Below are 17693 nucleotides of genomic sequence, written 5' to 3'. Positions count from 1 at the left end.
GCTAATTTTAGCCACTCTGACTATATCTTCAGCCTCTTTCATCAGTGTCTTATAGTGTTCAGAGTACAAGTCTTTTACCTCCTGGTTAGGTTTATTCCTAGTTATCTTGTCATTTTTCATGCAATTGAAAATGAGATTGTTGGGGTGCCTGGGTGGTTCAGTCGGTTGAGTGACTGGCTCAGGTCATGATCTCACAGCTTGTGAGTTTGAACCCCTTGTTGGGCTGTGTGCTGACAGCTCGGAGCCTGGAGCCTGTTTTGGGTTCTGTGTCTCCCTCTCTCTCTGCCTCTAACATACTCTCATTCTGTCTCTGTCTCTCAAAAATAAACATTTTAAAAAAAGAAAATGAGATTGTTTTCTTAATTTCTCTTTCTGCTGCTTCATTATTAGTGCATTCATTTATCAGTTCTAGTAGTTTTTTGGTGGAGTCTTTAGGGTTTTCTATATATGGTATCATATCATCTGCAAATAGTGAAAGTTTTACTTCTTTCTTACTCATTTAGATGCCTTTTTATTTCTTTTTGTTGTCTGATTGCCATGGCTTGGATTTCTCGTACTATGTTGAATAAAAGTGGTGAAAGCGGACATCCTTATCTTGTTCCTGACTTTTGGGGGAAAACTTTGTTTTTCCCTATTGTGTATGATGTTTGCTGTGGGTTTTTCACATAGGCCTTTGTTATGTTTAGGTATGTTCCCTCTAGACCTACTCTGCAGAGGGTTTTCATCATGAATAGATGCTTTATCAAATACTTTTTCTGCATCTGTTGAAATAATCATAGGATTCTTATCCTTTTTCCTATTGATATGATATATCATGTTGATTGATTTGCAAATACTGAACTACCTTAGCAATTCAGGAAGAAATGTCACTTGATTGTGGTGAATGATTTTTTTTTAATGGATCACTGGATTCGGTTTGTTTGTATTTTGTTGAGGATTTTTGCATGTATGTTCATCAGAGATATTGGCCTGAAGTTGTTTTGTGTATATGTGGTGTCTTTCTCTGGCTTTGGTATCAGGATAATACTGGCCTCATAGAATTTGGAAGTTTTCCTTCCTCTTCAATTTTTTAGAATAATTTGAGAATAGATATTCACTCTTCTTTAAGTGTTTGGTAGACTTCACCTGAGAAGTCATCTGGCCCTGGACTTTTGGGAGTTTTTTTATTCTTGATTCAATTTCTTTGCTGGTCATCAGTATTGCTCCAATTTTCTATTTCTTCCTGTTTCAGTTTTGGTAGATTATATGTTTTGGTGGATTTATCCATTTCTTCTAGGTTGTCCAATTTGTTGGCATGCATTTTTTTCATAATATTCTATTACAACTGTATTTTTGTGGTGGTAGTTATTTTTTCTCCTCTTTCATTTGTGATTTTGTTTGAGTCCTTTCTCTTTTTCATGAGTCTGATTAAAGGTTTATCATTTTTGATCTTTTCAAAGAAACAGCTCCTGGTCTCACAGATCTGTTATATTGGATTTTTCTAAGTTTATCATTTCTTTCTGCTCTCATCTTTATTATTTCTTTCCTTCTTCTGGTTTGGGTTTTTTTCTGTTGTTCTTTTTCTAAGCTTCTTTACATACAAAATTTGGTTGTTCACTTGAGATTTTTCTTGCTTTTGAGGTGGGCCTGTATTGCTATAAGCTTCCCTTTTAGAATGGCTTTTGCTGCATCCCAAGGGTTTTAGACCACTGTGTTTTCATTTGTTTCCCTGTAATTTTTGATTTGTTCTTTAATTTCTTGGTTGACCCTTTCATAGTAGCATGTTATTTAACCTCCTTGTATTTGTGCTCTTTCAAGTTGTTTTCTTGTGCTTGATTTCTAATTTCAGTGTTGTGGTCAGAAAAGATGTATGGTATGACCTCAGTCTTTTTTAACCAGTTGAGACTTGTTTTATGGCCTAATATGTGGTCTATTCTGGAAAATGTTCCATGTGCACTTGAAAAGAATATGTATTCTGCTGTTTCAGAATAAAATGTTGTGAATATATCTGTTAAGTCCATCTGCTCCAGTGTGTCATTCAAAGCCACAGTTTCCTTATTGACTTTATTTGGATGATCTGTCCATTGATGTAAGTGGGTAACTTACACTTTTTCACATGTGTCTCCCTTTGGATACAGAAGTGGAGAATGATGAGGGAAATGCAGAGCAAGAAAGGGAAAAGAAAGAGTAAAGTAAAACAAAAACAGGCATCACTGAGGGTTCCGAGTAAGAGAGACAGTGAAAGAATAAACAACCTTCTTGGTCTTAGTACCCTCCCCTGTGAAATGTTGGTTGACTAGGACAGTCTCTAAGAATTTAAATAGTTCTAAATATTTTAATTTTTTTTAAATGTGTTTATTTCTGAGAGAGAGAGACAGAGCATGAGCAGGAAAGGAACAGAGAGAGCGTGAGACAGAGTCTGAAGCAGGCTCCAGGCTCTGAGCTGTCCACACAGAGCCTATCGCGGGGCTCCAACTCCTAAACTGCGAGATCATGACCTGAGCCAAAGTCAGACACTTAACTGAGCCACCCAGGTGCCCCAATAATTCTAAATAATATTAACAGTTCCTCAGTTCTTTGCTTTTAAAGTGAGAATGTGATTTTAGCCACCAGCCATTGAAATATCTCAAAATGACTATTGTTTGGATAAAAATAACTCCTTGTAAACTGATTTGTGAGAACTGCCTTACAGCTTTTTGGCATTTTTTTTTTTTATGTACGAAGATAAAATTATCAGGTGTTCAACCTTTATTACCAAGTGGCAGAAAACAGGCTCCAGGTCATTCTGGTTACTTTAGGGCTGCATAGGCCATGATGCCTGCTGATCCTGTCACTGCTCACAAGTTCAGGTATTACCTGCACATAGACAGTCTCCAGGGTGAGTTTGCTGCAATGGATCTGGGATTTGAACCAAGAACTTAAGATTTCTCAGCCTCATGATGCCTTTATTCACCCTCAACATAGCCCTAATAAAAATACTTTATACTGGATAGAGATTCTTTGTACAATAACTTGGTTTGTTTTAATCATTGTTTTAGAGTCCAGATCAAGTTATGTTATCCCCATTTCACAGATGAAGAAAGACAAGCCCTGGAAGAATTTTTTTTTTATTTTTTATGACCAGTTAGCCAGTGGGAGAAACTCATAGGGGAATACTAACATATTATCTTCTTAAAGTTACCAAAAGCTACTAAAAAGTGCTCAGGAAACAGAGCATATGCATCCATACATACTGAGATGGTTCTGATGGAATAGTAATCATTGCTACAATCTTAAAGGTTCACATTTCTCTGCCTTGGTTTGGACTCAATTTCTTCCATGTAGCCAAAGAAGTTCCGATAATGCTAGCATTATAAACTTTTGAGGCTCAGATATGGAGCACTTCCATACTCAAAATACTAGGAGCTCCTCTGACTTAAGCAAATCTCCCTTGTTGTCACAGGTCCTTCTCTACTCCACATCTGTTAGTAGTAAATAAAAATGTAACTATACCTCAACTAATGGCCACTTGATGAGTCTAGGCTTCCAAAACATAAAGACAAAAAAACAGATTACCAATTTTTATATAAAAAATGTCAGCATCAGGTGATTTAAAATGAAATTTAGGCCTTTCTTGTTTCCTCCAGATTTTGTTGTTTGGAGTAGGATAGGTAATAGGAAAAAACTTTATGGAATACAGGAGGTGGTTCTAGATGTAAAGAAGAAAAAGTGTTTCCTAATTTCAAGGCCAAATGACAACAGAAAAGCTGTATTGTTTGTCTTGTTGATCCTTCCAACTGTGCTACAAATCCCAAGGGGAGTGTCAGCCCAAGCAAATTAAGCTAGTGTATCCACTGTTTCACAGAGTCCAGGTTGGAGTCAGCATCCTGCCAAATGAATATGTCTCGTTAGAGGGGTTTGCATTAATGTACCATCCTCATGTGGTTTGGGTCACCTCAGTGGCCAACCACCACTCCTACATACTAGCAAAGTACAGACACCCACCAGACCACACCATAACATCCCCTGGACAAAGGACAGGGGAAATATGTCAGAACTATACATTTTTGGTTAATTTGTTGTGTAAATTAAATGTATGGCTCATAAGTATGTCAAAAATGGATAAATGTTTACTGGTGGTTTCAGCTCAGTCTCAGGCAACCTAACTGGAAATAAAAAGAACAATTTTTAAAACTCATCCAGACAGAAATTTGAATATTAATTTGTAAAATAATTATTTGTAGACAGGATAAATTTCCCTTTTGTTGAACCATTCTTGTACATTTTATATAGGATTTGATTTGTCCAGATCTGGTTTAAATGCATTCTTTACAAAAAAAGATCTATGACACAAATTTCTTTTGGGTCTTAGAGGAAATAATTTATATTTAACTTGAGTCATAAAACCAAAGCTCCAATGAATTGGAAATGCAGTAAAACTTGTTCCTGTTCCAAAATATGTCTGGAAATCAGGAGGCAAAAGTAGATTTCAGTTGATTGTTGAAAACAATATACCTTGATATAGATTGAGAGAAATTTCATCATGTTTGGTTGTTGAATAATGAATTCCTTATTATCTATAAATGTACAGCATATCTCTCAAAGACAGAACAGGATAAATACAAGACAGACTAGAACAACATCTGGGTAGAGATCCCAAAAGAACAAACTCAATGTCCACAGCATCTTATCACAGCCTAAAAGAGCATGATTAGGTGAGAAAAGGCATTCCATTTGGGAATTCTAGAGAAATGCAATCTTTACATTGCTTACACTCTTTAGAGACTTTTTTAAAAAAGCAGGGTAACAAGCTGAGGCCGTATTTTAGAAATGTTCCTTGAAAGAGCAGTAATTTAGATGGGAAAGAAGTCCTAGGTGGCATTTATTTGGTCACTCAGTCCTGTGTGCATCAAAGCACATAGAATGAGCAAAAAATAACAACAAAAAAACCAACATGAAATGTATAAACTGTGTCTTACCACTATGAGTGTTTTTCTTTTTTGTGAGAAAAAAGAGAAATTCTCCTCAAAGGAGATAGTCCAAGCAACTTAAAGGAAAGAAAACAAGGTTCAAAGCAGCAATACATTAAGTACTTCAAAAGTAGTAATAAGATTGACTTTAGGGCTTGACTTTGCTTTTGTGAAGGGCAAAGTGATATTTGTGTTAGAAAAAGCCAAAAGAAAGCCATGAGAGTCAGAATTATTACATGTGAAAGGAAATGGGTAACAATAGGTTTAAATAGATTTAGAGAACTCAGGAGCAGGGAAATTTGGTGGTTAATTTCAGAAACTAGGAGTCTCAGAAAATGGATGAGATATCACAAAGAAAAGGGAATAATGTAGCATCCAACTGATGGTGGGGTGGGGGGAGGATGGAAAAACTTCTTTCCTTCACTTAAAAAAATTTTTTTTACATTTATTTATTTTTGAGAGACAGAGAGAGAAGGAGACACAGAATCCGAAGCAGGCTCTGAGCTGACAGCACAGAGCCCAACGTAGGGCTTGAACTCACAAACCGTGAGATCATGACCTGAGCCGAAGTCGGACGCTTAACTGACTGAGCCACCCATGCGCCCCTTTCCTTCACTTTTTAAAGGTATTACCCTCTTAAAGTTCCCTTAGAATGACCATCCTATTTAAGATTATCACTCATCCTAGCCTTCTTCCCTTTACATTCTTTACCCAGCCTTGTCCGGCCCTAATTTTTTTTTTCTTTTTTGATAGTACAATACCTTCTAATGTATTATATTAGTTTTTCACTTATTTTCTTTATTGGATGTCATCATTTCCCTACCTAGAGTGGAAGCCCACTGAAGGCAGAGAGTTGCTTATTCAATGATGTAACTCAGGCATCTGGAGCTGCCTGTCATACAGCAAGCACTTGAAACACATTTGTTGAATGCATGAAGGAGTGAGCAATATAGTATTCAAGAGGCAAGGTTGCATGCTGAACTGTGAGATTTCCTATTATAATATAGGGACACTTGATAGTGATACATAGAAGATAGAAGCCCTGCATTACATCTTCTCTTAGAGCCAACCTAACTTTACAGGAAAGTGGCAAACATTATAGACAGAAGATTGCATTAAGTGTCATAAAGAAAGAATATGAGAACTGGGAGTTTATGACATGGCAGCTAAAGGTTAAACTTAGGAATGTGCCTTTGTGGTGGGTGGTCTAAGCTGTATAGAATTCTAATAGACCTCTTTCCAATAAACAAAACAAAACACCCATCAAATTTGGGAAACTTCTTCATAGCACCTGGTATCCACAACTTTTATCAGTTAGTATAGCACAAATACAGTGGCATTAAATCTTGATAAAATTTAGTTTTAGGAATACCTGCTGACTTATTGCCTTAGGCTCCTCAGATTTTATAAGACCTCTAATATAAATATGTGTTTAACAACCCCATTTACACCACTTCTTAGTCATTAGCAAACAACAGATCAGTCAAACCAATAAAGATGTTACTGCATGTCCCCTGTAAACTGGAATGGTGGATTTGGATACATATATGATTCTTATCATCAGAAGCTGAGGTGGGTCAGTGTCCCACCCATATCTCCTTGGCACTCACAGCTGACATATTATCTGAAGGCCTCTCTGACTGTAATCAGCTACCTCTTTTGGCTGGAGAGCACTCTCTGGTAGACAGAACATACTTGGTCTGTACATTCCCAGAAGTACCAGGGAGTTAGCTGCTTCACACCAGGCACCACTCAATGATTGACAAAAGTTGGAGGATAAACGTCCCATTTCCTTACCCCTAGGGTGGAACAATTCTGACGTGTGCTCTGCAGATTCTCCCAGAGGTCCTCAGTGGAATCACGTTCCAGTTGCTGGCAGTGGTTCACCTCAGTAATGTGCCTCAAACTTCCTGCCTACTAGTCCCTATCTCACTTCTTCATTCCTTTGTCAGTGCTCCCTGGAATCACATCCTTAATACTCAAACCCTCATCTGAGGTTCTGCCTTTGGGGAATCCCAACCTGAGACAAACTCACAGCCTATTTATGAAGATAGAACAATAGATCTTGAAAGCAAACACCACCAGTAATTAAATGTTGGACTGTGACAGGAATTAACTGCCATGAAAGAAGAGGATAAATTAGGCTGAAGATGACAGATATATTTTGTACTTTGGGGAGGAAATGGGATATTTTGCCAGACTGTGGAGTACATAGTGGCTTTACAGCTGGATATGAGTGGTAAGAGGTATTAAGAGTCAGGAAAAGAGCCTAGAGTGAGGGATTGAGTGGGGACAGGTTGTTTCAGAAACAAGTCTGATGAAAATTGGCCCAGATACCTATTGCTAAGCAGAAGATACCATCATAAAGTATCCTCTGTTATTTCTTGTATGGCCAAGATACAGGTTTAGAGTTTAGAAATAAATGATCCCTCTACTCCCACCCCTCTGTGGCAAATCTCCAGGAATCACAATTTGTGTGTAGTGAATACTATTGGTGTACTCACCTGGGTCTGTATTACTGACTGGGGTATTAATTCCCTAGCTATTGCTGGTTACTAATTGCTCTCCACTGCCCCCTTCTCTGAAGTAGTACCTTTGGCTGAGTGGGAGACTCCTTGGCCTGGGAGATTGCTCATTGCTTCTCACAGTGACTTCCTGCAATAGATGATTGACATGAATGAGAAGGGGGTACAAAATGCTGGACCCCCAAGCCTCTACGTAGTGCATCTCATATTCCAGGGCCCCCATAGGATCAGGCAAGATGATGGGATCAGGGTAAGATGGCTTACCCTGCTTCTCTGGCCCACTGTTCATTAAAGGCACACCTTCAGTAAATCACATGCAACCAAATCCCTTCTCAGGCTCTGCTTAGGAACCTGATCCAAGATCCCACGTGTATGATAGGAGAAAGCCTTCTTCATAAGCCCACTGGGAAAGGCCTTATGGCTCGCTTAGTCCTTTTCAGACCCCTGTTGGCTCTCTACAGAAGATGAATGACTTTCCACCTTTTTGAAGTAACTACTTAGTCAGCTGCAGACTTTCTCATAATCTGCCATTAACCTAAGCAGAATGCACTGCCTAAAATGACCCCATCCATTCAAGGTCTAGCAGGCTACCGACTGATAAGGTGGACGTGACCTCTGGCAGAAACAAATTTCCAATAATAGTAGCACAAAGACATCGGAACTGTTTTTTGGGCCAAACTACTCCACCCACACACAGTGGAAATAATGAGCAGGTGACTTTCTGAGACGCCTAAAAATGGATCCTGCAGGAAGGCTTGGAAGAAAAGAACCATAAAACTTTTACATACCAAATCCCAGGATCAATTTAAGGGACTGATGTGTGGGAGGCCCTTGTCCCAGGTCCTAAGTGCATTGCCTGAGCCCTCCATCAAACTAAAAGCAAAACAAAGCACAGTCCCACTGTGCCTAATACTCCCCAGATGACTTTAAATGAATACACAAGGTATCTGGGCCAATTTTCATCAGACTTGTTTCTGAAACAAGTATTGTTTTTTTCTTTTAAAAGGGCATTCTTCAAACTCATTGTGACACTGTAGTGCCTGTTGTTACTATGTTGTATAATAGGATGTCTCTGCCTCTGCCACTATGGGTTTTTGTTCAATGAACAGAAATGTGCTTCAACATTACCCTTAGCAGGCTAAAACAGGAAGTTTATCTGTAGCTAAAATATACATACATGGGTACTTACTGCATTTCTAATCCAAGAATCAATGGTTTGGCCCCTTGAGGGTGAGAATGTATTTGAGACCCCAGCACCAAATAATAGGCCATTTACATACGAAACATTCAGAGAAGTGTGTTACATAAAACAACCCAACAATTCAGCTCTAGGAATATGTTATCAAAAGACTTATATCAGAGCAGCATTATTTGTAAGACCCCCAGACTGGAAACTACCCAAACGCTAATAAACATTAAACTGTTATATTTGCATACAACGGTTTACCCTACCGAGTGGGTATGAACAGTGTCCACATGTATCTTACTGTCTCAATGAATTTCAAAACAATGTTTATCAAAAGGAGACAGATACAAATAAACAGTAAAATAGGAACAAACTAATCGGTAGTTTTACACTTCTGGATAGTGGTTTACTCTTAAGGGAATGGGAGATAGGAACTGGGAGCATGACGGGGTGGCACTTGGGCACCAATAATGTTCTGTTTATTGTTGTGAGTGCTGGTTACATAGGTGTGTTCACGTTGGAAAAAATCATCAAACTTCATAGGTACAACTTTTACACATCTGTGTGTGTTATTCTTCACAAAAATTAAAAGTATGTGTCAAATGAACTGAATGTTCTGTTATTTTGGGTCATTCAGACTTCTCTTTCATAAATATCAATAGATTCCTGTTTTAGTTTACACTAAGAAACACTGGTGAACCAACATAAATGATTGATTCATAGGATTCAGGGAAAAATAGGACAACAGAGTAATTGGGTCGGGGGGGAGCAGGGATAACATTAAATTATAGGTCTTTAAGTTGGGAGGAGACTTGGAGAATAACTAACATAGCCCACGCATTTTACAGATAAGAAAACTGACCTCAAGAGGTCAAATAATAGGCCCAAGGTCACATGTGTGGTTAGCAACAGCCCTCAGAGGAGGTCCAAGGTCCTTTTTCTCTAGACCACACAGCGTCCTTGTTTTCCAAACCTTCTAAGAAAGTTTGTGAATACATTTAAAATGTCTGTTTTCACAGTTTTTAAAAATTGACTCATTTACCCCCTATTGGTGCAACATGTAGGATATGATCTGACTCAACACCCTGTGCTCCAGTCTGTCAACAGCCAACAAGTCAGCAGACTACTAGTATTTCTGCTTCAACTTAATAGTTGATTTTAATTAACTCATGGTTTCTGTGCTCACTAAAACCCTTTATTTAGCTCACCCCAATATGCTTAAAATCAACAAATATTCCTAGCAACTAAGACAGTTGAGGCACTCAGGGTTACTTTTCAAAAGCAGTAACATTTTCACAGTTCTTGAGGGAATCACAAAGTCCTAGAGGAAAATATGTCTCCGAAGTTTACTACAGAGATTCACAACCTTAACTTCTTTCAATTATTAAGTGTAGAGAGTTTTAAGCACTGTGATCCTGTAGCCCTCATAGACCTCCCAAGTCAGATTCTCTAGGGACAGGATCTGGGCATCTGAATATTTTAAAATCCCATGAGTGCAAATCATGGTTGGAAAAGGCTGCTCCATTGCTCCTCTATGGTATAACTCTCACCATTCTCTCTGTGATCACTCAAATATGTGAATATTTAACAAGTGAAGCAGTAACTGGCAAATGGCTGTCTCAACGGAACCAAACTAGAGTGTCTATTCTTTCCCAAAGTTCACTGATTACATACCACAGGTTGGTATATTGCCTCCTTGACTGACTGCATCTAGCCAACAGACCAATTAGTGTTTTATGGATTAGTACTGTACATTTCTTAATCCACCAAACTACTCCTTTGGGAAGCTTATAATAGCATCAGTAAGGATCATACACAAATTAAAAGGAAAGAAAAAGCAGGATATGAGAATGGTCAAATTAACAGTAAGAGATTCAGCCAGGACTCAGAGTCCAAAGTCAGAGTGGTCTGGGAAGGTCAGAGAAGGCTATGTGAATGAAATAAAAATGGATTGTCAAACTGAAAGTCATCATATTTGAATTTTTGTTACAGAGACATTTCTGCTTATATAAGTAAATGAATGTTACCTTATATAACTAAATCAGTGTTACTACCACAATATAGAATAATTTTAATTCTATATCTGAGAGGTATAAAATACTGGAATAATTAGTCATCAATAATTACTGCCTTCACTGCATTGAGTCCACTATACAGAAGTTTTAAATATAACTGAAATTTTTTTAATGACTCTAAGAATTTTATATGTAGTGGGATGGCAGATGATTAAGTAGGTTCTGTAATATGGTGCCAAGATAAAATTCAAAAACAAGGGCTAAAGATGTACAAAGGAAAGATCCTGTCCCAGAGAGACCTGGTCATGTGAAGTAACTCCTAAGTCAAGTCTCAGGATAAGCAGGAAAAGGCAAAATGAAAAAAAAAAAAAAAAAAAAAAGGGAGAGGCATCTACTTATGCATAGGTACAAACCCTAGAGCACAGAATTAGGAGGATGCTATTGAGTTTACACATTGTCAGAAAGTTCAATATGATATGAACAGGGCTCATGAGTTCAGAAAACTCATCTCCTTAGCTCATCATTCCCATCTTATGTTATCTCTCATCTACACTGGACACATGTGTTTTATGAGTTCCTTTTGGACAGGTACCATGTCTACCTGGTTTGCAAATATATCCCATAGCTTACTGTATGGGAGATTCTCAATACATACTTCTGAATGAATTTTTTCCAGCTGCATTCTATTGTAATTGAGGAAACAGAAGTCCAGGGAGATACAGTGGACAGTCTAAAATCACATACAGTTTAGGGGGCAAAGCAGATATTAAAACAATCTTGGGATCCACTACTATGTCTAACTCTGCCACAACAACTGCCATTCAAATCCTGAATTGTAGGGCTCTCTTCAGCTTTCTGTGAGTGTATCCAAAGAATATTGACAATGGAAAATTTATTTGAATTTTGATTTCTTAAAGTAGGTATTGGCTATTGGCATTATTGAATTCACCGTAGAAGATGTCTCTAATGAATACATGATTTGGGAATATTATAATAACCAAACCCATCTTGAAGAGGGAGGAAAGCAGGAAAGTAGGAGGATACTAGGCTCACCTCAGCCCACAAACACAACTAGATAACCATCAGATCATTATAAATACCCCAGAAATCAATCTGAAGATTGGCAGAACAAACTCCCAAACTAAAGGTAGAGAAGAGGCCATATCACAGAAGGTAGGAAATGCAGAAATGCAGTTTGGGAGAGAAATCGATCATGGCCACTGCGGTGGGGAGAGAGCCATGGTTGTGGATAGTAGCGAGAGACAAACTAAAACACAGGGGAACATAATGAAAAAACAAATCCCTGTTGCAAATGGCTTGGAAAGTAAGAGGGCCTGAATTTCATGAGTTCTTGTAACCAGTAGGGCTTAAAGCCTGAAGTTTTTAAATATCTGTGTGCTTGGCTCCAGAAGAACTAGGAAGACACTAGCAGAGCTCTTGGAGAGAAGGCAGGGCAAACAGCCCATGGACATATGGCATGGAAACAGTGATCTGAAGAGCACCTAGGGCACACAGTGGGGTGTTAGCTGCTTATCCTGAAGCATGTCCCAGAGAGGCAGCCTTCATAGAGAGACTCTCCTAGGAACAAAGGAAATGGAAGGCACCATTTCCCTCCTCTGCCCCTCAGCATAAGCACAGGGCCACCTTCAGGAACCAGTGCAGCATCAACACTTACTACCTAACTTGCTTACTTCAAGCCCTGCTCCCCCAGACCCCCGTGCTCCAGAAGCACCATGCTTCCCAGTCATGCTTGCCTCAGTCCCAGTGCAGCAGGTACCCTCCCCCAGAAGACCAGCCAAAATCCTTGCCAACACCACATCTCCTGGTCTGGAAGTTTTGTAAAGCCTCAGTTCTGGTGGCAGCAGTGGTGACAGGTCTCATTTCACAAGCAGACTACAGCACACCTAGTTAAAATGTGCCACATTCATGCTAGGGACCAAACATTTCTCAAAACAGGCAGAAAGCCTCTGCAGACAACTGGCCTGAAGGATAAAGCAGCCAGGATACAACAGCAGAGCTCACACAGTACACATTGGAGACACTCCCAGAAGTACTTGCTGGGGAATAAGAGGTACCACACTCCAGTGAATTCCAGGACCTCTTCCTCATAAAACCATTCCCCTCAAGAACAGGAGATGTAGCTGATTTTCCCAACACACAGAAACAGTCACAGAGAGACAAAATGAGAAGACAAATTTGTCCTAAGTGAATAGGAGACGGCCACAGCCAGAGATTTAAGTGAAACAGATATAGGTAACATACCTGATGAAGAATTTAAAGCAGTGATCATAAGGATACCCATTGGACTTAAGAAGAGAGTGGAGTACATCACTGAGACCATTAACACAGAGATAATAACACAGCAGAGAGAAAGGACTCAATAAATGAAATAAGAAAAACATATTTGATGGAATAAACAGAAGGCTGGATGAAGCAGAGGAATGAATTAATGACCTAGAAGCCAGAGTAATGGAAAGTAATCAAGCTGAAAACAAAAGAGAAGAAGGAAAGTCAGTGACTCCATTAAATATAGTAACATTCATATTATAGGAGTCAAAAGAAGAAGAGAGAGAAAAGGAGGCAAAGAATTTATTTGAAGAAATAATAGCTAAACACTTCCCTAATCTGGGAAAGGCAACAGTTATCCAAATCTACCAAACACAGACAACCCCCTACAAAATAAAAATAAAACAAATTTTTAGAAAGATTCACACCAAGATATATTGTAATTAAAATGACAAAATATAATGATAAAAAATATTAAAAGCAGCAAAAGAAGACAGTTACATACAAAGGAAACTCTGCACGGCTATCAGCAGGTTTTTCAGCAGAAACCTTCCAAGCCAGAAAGGAATTGCATGATATATTCACAGTGCTGAATGGGAAAAATATTCAGCCAAGAATACTATATCCATCAAGGCTATCACTCAGAAGGAAATCAACAGTTTCCCAAACAAAAACTAAAGGAATTTATGACCACTAAACCAGCCCTGCAATAAATATTAAAGGGGACTCTTTGACTGGAAAGGAGAGACCAAAAGGGACAGTATAAAGGTAGAAAACACAAAAGCAATAAAAATGAATATTTCTATAAAATATCATTCAAGGAACTCATAAAAGGATGCTAAATAAGAAACATGGGGAGGAGAGGAGTAAAGAATGGGTCAAACTTAAGCTATTGTCAACCTAATGTATACAGCTGTGTGTGGAAGATGTTATATATATACCTAATGGTAATCACAAATCAAAAGCCACTACTAAATATGCAAAGAATAAAGAGAAAAAAATCCAAATATATCACTAAAGAAAACCAGCAAACCATGAAAGACAGAAAGACAGGGATCAGAGAAAGTCTTCAGAAATAATCACAAAATGAATAATAAATTGGCAATAAATACATATCTATCAATAATTACTTTGAATGTAAATGAACTAAACACTCGAATCAAAATATACAGAGTGACAGGATGAATAAAACACAAGATTAATCTATATGCTGCCTACAAGAGACTCATTTTTGACCTAAAGACACGTGCAGATTGACAGTGAGGGAATGGAGAACAATTTACCATGCCAAAGGATGTAAAAAGAAAGGCAGAGTATCAATACTTATATTGGAAAAAACAGACTTTAAAACAAAGATTGTAACAAGAGACAAATAAGGACAGTATATAATAATAAAGGGGACAATCCAACAAAACAATATAGCAATTGTAAATATTTATGCACCCAACATGAAAACACCCAAATGTATAAAACAGTCAATAACAAACACAAAGGAACTAATCAATAATGCAGTAATAGTAGGGGAATTAAACCCCTACTCACATCAATGGACAGATCATATAAACAGAAAATCAAGAAACAATGGCTTTGAATGACACACTGGACCAGATGGATTTAACAGAAATATTCAGAACATTCCACCCAAACACAACAGAATACACATTCTTTTCAAGTGCACATGGAATATTCTCCAGAATAGATCACATATTAGACCACACACACACACACAAAGCCTCAACAAATTCAAGAAGATAGAGGTCATACCATTCATTTTTTCTGACCCAGTGCTATGAAACTAGAAGTCACACACACACACACACACACACACACACACACAACCTGGAAAGAACACAAATACATGGAAGTTAAATACAAGCTACTAAAAACAATGAATGGGTCAACCAGGAAATCAAGAAGAAAATTAGAAAGTACACGAAAACAAATGAAAATGAAAATACAATGGTTCAAAACCTTTGGGTTGCGGCAAAAGTGGGAGTAAATTAGAGCAATACAGGCCTACTTCAAGAAGCAAGAAAAATCTCAAGCAACCTAACCTTACGTCTAAAGGAGCTAGAAAAAGAACAGCAAACAAACCTAAAATGAGCAGAAGAAAGGAAATAAAAATTAGAGCAGAAATAAATGATACAGAAATTAAATAAACAATAGATCAATGAAACTAGGATCTGATTCTCTGAAAAAAAAATAAATGAAATTGATAAACCTCCAGCCAGACTTATCAAGAAAAAGAAAAAGGACGAAAATAAACACCATCAAATGATAGGGGAGAAATAACACCCAACACCACAGAAATACAAACAATTATAAGAGAATATTATGAAAAACTATATGCCAATGAATTGGACAACTTAGAAGAAATGGATAAATTCATAGAAACATATAACCTACCAAAACTGCAACAGGAAGATATAAAGAATTGGAACACTGACTACCAGCAAGGAAATTAAATCAGTAATCAAAAAATTCCCACAAAAATTCCAGGGCCAGATGACCTCACAGGTGATTTCTACCAAACATTTAAAGAGTTAATACCTATTCTTCTTGAACTATTCCAAAAAAATAGAAGAGGAAAGAATACTTCCAAATTCATTCTACAAGGTCAGTATTATCCTGATACCAAAGTCAGAGAAAGACACCACAACCCACCCCCAAAAATCTACAGGCCACTACCGCTAATGAACATACATGCAAAAATCGTGAACAAAATACTAGCAAACTGAATCCAATGATACATTAAAAAAATAATTCATTTCAATCAAGTGGGATTCCTTCCTGAGTTGCTAGGATGCTTCAGTATTTGCAAATCAATCAACATAATACATCCTATCAATAAGAGAAAGGATAAGAATCATATGATTATTTCAACAGATTCAGAAAAAGCATTTGATAAAGTACAGCATCCATTCATGATGAAAACCCTCTGCAAAGTAGGACTAAAGGGAACATACTTCAACATAACTAATACCCAGACATTAATGATATATTTCTCTCAGATCCATTGTGTCCTGGAAATAACACTGCAAAATAAGAAAGCTGACAGGAATCTTCAATTGGTGTTTAAAATTCTCAGTGTTTAACTTAGTTCCTTTTCTTCTTGGTTCTGAATCTGGTATGCATAGCTGTATTATTTACAATTGGCCCCTCCCACCCCCAAATATTTTAAAGCGATTTACAACAAAACCATCCATTACAGTCCTTCTGTTGCCTCCATCAGTGTGGCCATGCCCTGGTTACTAACACAAACCATGTGACCAGGCACTGTGGGGGTGCTGGCCATGTTCAGGCTCTATCTAGACTGGGATTGTAAAAGTAGACCCTCAAACAGCTCTTCAGAGCAGAGGGATGTACAAACACTATCCATGAATATAAAGGACTAAAGGGACTTATCAAAGGTATAAACTAGGAACCAGTGTGCAAAGGGGTAAATAAAGCTTACCAGGAGTGGAGGAGATATGGGGAGTCATTTGCCTATTCTTTAAATATTTAAGAGGATTTTAAGTAGAGTGCCCCAAATACTCTGTAAACATGTTTGGATTTTTTTCTATAAGCTGTGAGGAGCTATTAAAGATAAATAAGCATGATTGTTTGGGGTAATAGCTCTGGCAGTAGGGACAACTGGTGAAGCCAGGATGAAAGGCAGAGTGAAGAGTTAAAGGTTTCTTTATGAGATGTACAGTCCTTGGCACTCATAGCAGCATCTGCATCACCTGGGATTTTGTTGGAAATACAGAATTTCACACTCCATCCCAGACTTACTAACTTATAATCTCTTGTTTTAGTGAAATTTCTACTGTAAGCATCAGTACTCTAATTGACAATGTTGTATATGCCCCGCTTGGCAAGGCTGCCTCTCAAAGAGTTGAGACTGGCCCAAACAAAACCTGAAGTTGATATATGGTCAGGGATAAACTCTGGAAGTGGAGGATTATTTAAAGATTCAAGGCCCCCAAGTGTACATGAAATAGGAGAACTTGCTCAGAAATGAAAGTGCCACAAAACTGCGTAGGCAGGACCAGGTTGTAGCTGGATTTAGTCTCTGGACAGATTCCAAAAGGCAACTGATGGAGAAGAGAAACCTTCTATAGAACAACTGTGAAGGAGGCTATCAGTGAGAGGAAGGTTCAGGTGAGGTGGGAAGTGGGGGTTTGGGAGAACTTAGTAGATCTAACCTGGGGAACAGAAAGCAGGAAATTTCAGATTTATAATGGAGGAAGATTTATAAGTTTGAGTGACAGATTTCATGCATGGAGTGAGAAAGAGATGCTGAAGGTGACACTTACGTTTCCAACCTACTGGATTGCAGGGAGGTCATATCAACTACATGTAAAGTTAAATACCTGAAACTCAGTTTTATGTAACTGATGAATAAAACTGTAGGATATTTTGTTTAGAAAGTGCACACAGTTTGCACCAGGTTAATTTTATGTGGGAATCTTTAAGAATGAACAGAAATATCTATTTTGTTGAGCATTTTCTAATATGAAACATGATTTCTCAAACCTTTAAGTACCCAATATGAACTTCATAACAACCTCATGAAGAAGGGATTCCAAAGATTTCACAAATGAGGAAACAGGAATGTAAAGGGTTAAAGTAAAAAATTAGAGTGAAAGCCAAGATGTGGACCTGATTAGTGATGTCACAGCCCATCATTATCACTATGTTGAGCTACACTCATTCCTACCCCACACACGTTGGTCCTGTGGCCTCACTTACAGGGTATTTCTAAGTTCCA

At 38.0% G+C, this 17693-nt stretch overlaps 2 long non-coding RNA genes across 2 annotated transcripts in view; one reads left to right on the top strand and one right to left on the bottom strand.

Annotated features, from left to right (window-relative positions):
• Positions 1–17693, top strand: part of LOC128773494 (uncharacterized) — a 58629-nt gene that overhangs the window by 11409 nt on the left and 29527 nt on the right. The window lies entirely within an intron of this gene.
• Positions 7442–17693, bottom strand: part of LOC109274704 (uncharacterized) — a 54053-nt gene continuing 43801 nt past the window's right edge. Inside the window, exon 3 of the long non-coding RNA XR_002083789.2 lies at positions 7442–7583. This is a non-coding gene — a long non-coding RNA (uncharacterized LOC109274704). The remainder of the gene's footprint in view (positions 7584–17693) is intronic.

Source organism: Panthera pardus, unplaced genomic scaffold (assembly GCF_024362965.1).
Source record: "Panthera pardus isolate Hobbes unplaced genomic scaffold, ASM2436296v1 HiC_scaffold_25, whole genome shotgun sequence".
NCBI classification, from domain to species: Eukaryota; Metazoa; Chordata; class Mammalia; order Carnivora; family Felidae; genus Panthera; species Panthera pardus.
This window is presented reverse-complemented; position numbering and strand designations above follow the sequence as displayed.